The 6,000-nt window shown below is 34.3% G+C and overlaps 1 long non-coding RNA gene across 1 annotated transcript in view; it reads left to right on the top strand.

Moving 5' to 3' along the window:
* Positions 1–259: 259 nt before the first annotated feature.
* The window catches only part of LOC309857824, a 37,473-nt gene continuing 31,732 nt past the window's right edge, over positions 260–6,000 (top strand). Inside the window, exon 1 of the long non-coding RNA XR_014307928.1 lies at positions 260–528. This is a non-coding gene — a long non-coding RNA (uncharacterized lncRNA). The remainder of the gene's footprint in view (positions 529–6,000) is intronic.

Raw genomic sequence — 6,000 nt, 5'->3', positions numbered from 1 at the left:
AACATATATATTTTTTTTTCAGCATAACAGTATTCATTATTTTTCACCACACCCAGTGCTCCATGCAATTCGTGCCCTTTATAATACCCACCACCTAGTACCCCAAACTCCCACCCCCCACCCCTTCAAAATCCTCAGATTGTTTTATCCCCAGGGGTACAGGTCTGTGAATCACCAGGTTTATACACTTCACAGCACTCACCAAAGCACATACCCTCCCCAATGTCCATAATCTCACCCCTTTCTCCCAAACCCCCTCCCCCCAGCAACCCTCAGTTTGTTTGGTTTGCTGAAATTTTTGATAATTAAAAGTATTTCTTAAATATTCAGCTAAAGATTAAGTTTAATTTAAACTCTTAATTGATAAGATGTTGTTTTCTATCTTTATGAAAGTTAAAGTTTTTATCTAACCATTCTAATTTGTCCATTTTAATAAAATATATAGATTTTTCAGCAGAACTAGACTTAGAAATGACAACAGAAAAAGAGGAAGAATGTTTTAATGAAAGTGAAAATAAACACCTGCAGGTATATACAAATTTAAATTTAAATTTCCAATTTTATATTGTTTTCCCTGCTTTAAGAATGTAACATAGTTCAATTGAAATGATCTTCTGAACAGAATGTATTGAAGTTGATAGATTATAACCCAATATTTAGTTTTTGTAAAATTTTATAAGTTACCAAATTTAAAATATTGTTAGAATTTATCGTAGCTTATAGTTAAACTTTATCCTTGGAATTGGACCAAAAAAATTCCTGAATATTGTTTGCTTCTTCAATTTTTGTAAGTTTTTACATGCTAAAAAGGTAACATAAAATACTGAACCCTATGTTTAAGCAGTTGAAATTATGAGCAGTATAACAATGATGACTACTGACTTAGACTCATGTAGAAGGAGTGGTTCTTGGTCGTTCTTAATGTGCAGTTCTCAGTGGTTCAAAATGTGCAGTTCTGTATTGCCTGTCACTAATGCCAAGATTAAAGATTTATTTTGCCTTGTGATCTCTGTGTAGTTGACTTCAGAGAGTAGGGTCATAAAATCAACACAATTGCCCATTGTAGAATCACACCTTCCAGGATGGGACGTTTCTAGTTGGGTAATAAACAGGCACATTTTCAGTTATTTCATTTCAGTATAGGGAATCTGTAAATATTATTAACATTTTTTCTTATCTACTCTCTGTGGACGTAACAATAGCTGGATACAGGCAGATAATTTATAGTGATGTATAATACTATCATAGTATATAATTTGAATTAAAATTTAGGAATTTGTTTTTCTTTTCTGATTGATGCTTATTGATTTTGGCTCCTAATAATAAGTTTGCCTATTCTCGAGTTATTAATCTTTAAAAAACATCCTCAAAGGCATTATTGGGGCTCACTGTTTAAGGTATGGTAAGATAAAATGTTTTTAAGTTTGTAACATTGAAAATCATGTAATTCATTTTTTGGTAGATGTAACAAGTAATGAATTGTTTAGTTTAAAAAACTGACAAAGTTAAGTTTATGGATTTGTGTTTTTCTTCTGTTTCAGGCTAGGGCAAGTTATTTTTCGCTTCTTGGTTACAATCCAGTGATTTCTTTTTTTATTATCGTATGGTACTCACCATACAGTACATCATTAGTTTTTGATGTAGTATTCTGTGATTTGTTGTTTGTGTATAACACCCAGGGCTCCATGCAACACATGCCCTACTTAATACCCATCATTGGGCTCACTCAACTCCCCCACCTCATTCCCCTTTAAAATCCTCAGTTTGATTCCCAGAGTCCATAGTCTCTCATAGTTCATCTCCCCCTCTGATTTCCCCCCCCTTCATTTTCCCCTTCCTTCTAATTCCTCCATGATATTCCTTATGTTCCACAAATAAGTAAAACCATGTCATAATTGTCTCTGTTTGACTTATTTCACTCAGCATCATCTCCTTCAGTTCCATTATGTTGATGCAGATGTTGGTATTCACCATTTTTGATGGCTGAGGGATATTCCATTTTATATATGCATATTTCCATCACTATTATTTATAATATTACTTTGATTTAATGTATATTACTTAGGTATAAAATATATAAAAAATTTAGTTTTATGCTAATAGTAACTATGATATTTATAGCTAAAATCATTAATTTATTGGAATTCTTGGCTTCTCATATAAACCCTATGTATATTTTCTGAATGAAGGGATGGAGGGTAAATTGAGATAAATATGCATGTTGGCTATTTTTTTAAAGAATATTATTTTTAGAGAGAGAGAGCATGAGTAGGGGAATGTGTAGAGGGGGAGGGAAAAGGAAGGATAAGGATCTCAAGCAGACTCTGAGTGCAGAGCCTGACTCAGGGTTGGATCTTAAAACCTTGAGATCATGACTCGACCTGAAACCAAGAGTAGGACACTTAACCAACTGAGCTACCCAGGCATCCCAGTTTTGGATCTTTTATGTTAAAATAAGGGCTAAATCACCTTGAGACTATGATGGAATTAGTTAAGTGATTTGTAAAGAAAGTTTATTTCACATACTATATCTACCTGTATATCTATGACAAATTTTAACTGTTATTTAAATTAAAATTTGAGTTATTCATGTAGGAAAAAATCATTGTATTTAAAAAGGCCATTTCTTTTGAACATTTTTTTTAAGTTCTCTTAAGCTGTTGACGTTTTTTTTTTAACAGAGTCATCCAAAATCCTAATGAAAATATGTCTTTTGGTTGTGGAAGAACGGTATTATACTGAAAAACAACTTTGTCGAGAACAGGATGCCAGAATATTTTTCAGAGTCCATAGTCTGTCATGATTCACCTCCCCTTCCAATTTACCCCAACTCCCTTCTCCTCTCTAACACCCCTTGTCCTCCATGATATTTGTTATGCTCCACAAATAAGTGAAACCATATGATAGTTGACTCTCTCTGCTTGACATTTTTCACTCAGCATAATCTCTCTCAGTCCCGTCCATGTTACTACAAAGGTTGGGTATTCATCCTTTCTGATTGAGGCATAATACTCCATAGTGTATATGGACCACATCTTCCTTATCCATTCATCCATTGAAGGGCATCTTGTTCTTTCCACAGTTTGGTGACCTTGGCCATTGCTGCTATAAACATTGGGATATAGATGGCCCTTCTTTTCACTACATACCCAGGAGTGCAATTGCAGGGTCATAGGGAAGTTCTATTTTTAATTTCCTGAGGAATCTCCACACTGTTCTCCAAAGAGGCTGTACCAACTTGCATTCCCCCCCACCAACAGTGGAAGAGGGTTCCCCTTTCTCCAATCCTCTCCAACACATGTTGTTTCCTGTTTTGTTAATTTTGGCCATTCTAACTGGTGTAAGGTGATATCTCAATGTGGTTTTAATTTGAATCTCCCTGAGGGCTAATGATGATGAACATTTTTTCATGTGTCTGATAGCCATTTGTATGTCTTCATTGGAGAAGTGTCTGTTCATATCTTCTGCCCATTTTTTGACATGTTTGCCTGTTTTGTGTGTGTTGAGTTTCAGGAGTTTTTTATAGATCCTGGATATCAACCTTTTTTTTTTTTCTTTTTCTTTTTTAAAGATTTTATTTTCCATTGGACAGACAGTAGTAGTAGAAACAAGTAGGCAGAGAGGCATGCAGAGAGAGAGGAAGGGAATCAGGCTCCCCACTGAGCAGAGAGCCCGACATGGGGCTCCATCCCAGGATCCTGGGATCATGACTTGAGCCGAAGGCAGAGGCTTTAACCCACTGAGCCACCCAGGCGCCCCTGGATATCAACCTTTTGTCTGTATTGTCATTTGCAAATATCTTCTCCCATTCCGTGGGTTGCCGCTTTGTTTTTTTGACTGTTTCCTTTGCTGTGCAGAAGATTTTGATTTTGATGAAGTCCCAAAAGTTTATTTTTGTTTTTGTTTCCTTTGCCTTTGGAGACATATCTTGAAAGAAGTTGCTGTGGCCGATATCGAAGAGATTACTGCCTCTGTTCTCCTCTAGGATTTTGATGAATTCCTGTCTCACGTTTAGGGCTTTTATCCATTTTGAGTTTATCTTTGTGTACGGTGTAAGAGAATGGTCGAGTTTCATTCTTCTACTTATAGCTGTCCAGTTTTCCCAGCACCATTTATTGAAGAGACTGTCTTTTTTCCACTGGATATTTTTTTCCTGTTTTGTCGAAGATTAATTGACCATAGAGTTGGGGATCCATATCTGGGCTCTCTACTCTTTTCCACTGGTCTATGTGTCTGTTTTTATGCCAGTACCATGCTGTCTTGGCGATCACAGCTTTGTAATAAAGCTTGAAATCAGGTAACGTGATGCCCCCAGCTTTATTTTTCTTATTGTTATAGTTAATTTTTATATTTTGTTTTATATTTCCTTAGTGATTCAGGATCTTTTCTGATTCCATACAAATTTTTGGATTATTTGCTCCAGCTCTTTGAAGAATACTGGTAGAATTTTGATCAGAATGACATTAAAAGTATAGATTGCTCTAGGCAGTATAGACATTTTAACAATGTTTATTCTTCTGATCCAAGAGCATGGAATGGTCTTCCATCTTTTTGTGTCTTCTTCAGTTTCTTTCATGAGTGTTCTGTAGTTCCTCGAGTACAGATCCTTTACCTCTTTGGTTAGGTTTATTCCCAGGTTTCTTATGGTTCTTGGTGCTATAGTAAATGGAATCGATTCTCTAATTTCCCTTTCTTTATTTTCATTATTAGTGTATAAGAAAGCCACTGATTTCTGTACATTGACTTTGTATCCTGCCACGTTGCTGAATTGCTGTATGAGTTCTAGTAGTTTGGGGTGGAGTCTTTCGTGTTTTCCATATAAAGAATTATGTCATCTGCCAAGAGAGTGTTTGACTTCTTCATTGCCAATTTGGATACCTTTTATTTCTCTATGTTGTCTGATTGCTGTTGCTAGGACTTCTAATACTATGTTGAACAAGAGTGGTGAAAGTGGACATCCTTGTCTTGTTCCTGATCTCAACGGGAAGGCTGCCAGCTTTTTCCCATTGAGGATGATATTTGCTGTGGGTCTTTCATAGATAAATTTGATGAAGTTCAGGAATGTTCCCTCTATCCCTATACTTTGAAGCACTTTAATCAGGAACGGATGCTGGATTTTGTCAGATGCTTTTTCTGCATCAATTGAGAGGACCATGTGGTTCTTCTCTCTTCTCATATTAATTTGTTGTATCACATTGATTGATTTGCAAGATGGAATTCTAAAGAATCACCTTTGCAAACAAAAGGAGATAGAAGTGGGTAACAAAAGGAGTTCTGGGATATTTTCTGTAGTTATTTTGAAGTACACTTGTGTATGTTTTTGTACACATATATATTTTATTTTCTGAAATTATTGTTTTATTTATGTGTATGTACATATATCTGTGTGTATGTGTGTATATATATCTATACTTCATGTGTGTGTATATATATATGTATACATATGTATGTATATATATATATATCTGTGTGTGTGTTTGTATATATATATTTTCTCCATGTATATATGTATATATATTTTAAAAGCCAACACTGCAAGCATAGAGGATTTTTAAAGCATAAATATTTTGAAATTGAGATTCAATTAAGTGAATTAACTTGACAGTTAGCTCCAGATTTCCCAAGTGAATTGAATAAAAAGTACAGTATCTCAGTACTTTTTATACATATATATAAGTATATATTTATAAGTAAAAATATATATGTTTATACATATATACTTTTATATATTTATACATTTATGCAAACTACACATAGTAGCTTTATATACATTTTAGGTTGGCATAATTTTATTCTTATTTATATAAATTTGAATTTTTAGTCTGAAATCATGTATCCTTATGACCTTTTAATCCTTTGCAGGCCCTTCCTTTTCATTAAATCATAATTTGGGCCAATTGTGATGAGCTTTAGCAAAACTATATTTGATTTAATCTTCCCACTGCTATTTATAATTTTGTAAGCAATTTTACAAATAATTTGCTCATTTTAAATCTCAGT

The sequence above is a fragment of the Mustela nivalis genome, assembly GCF_964662115.1.
Source record: "Mustela nivalis genome assembly, contig: HAP1_SCAFFOLD_1323, whole genome shotgun sequence".
Taxonomy (NCBI): Eukaryota; Metazoa; Chordata; class Mammalia; order Carnivora; family Mustelidae; genus Mustela; species Mustela nivalis.
This window is presented reverse-complemented; position numbering and strand designations above follow the sequence as displayed.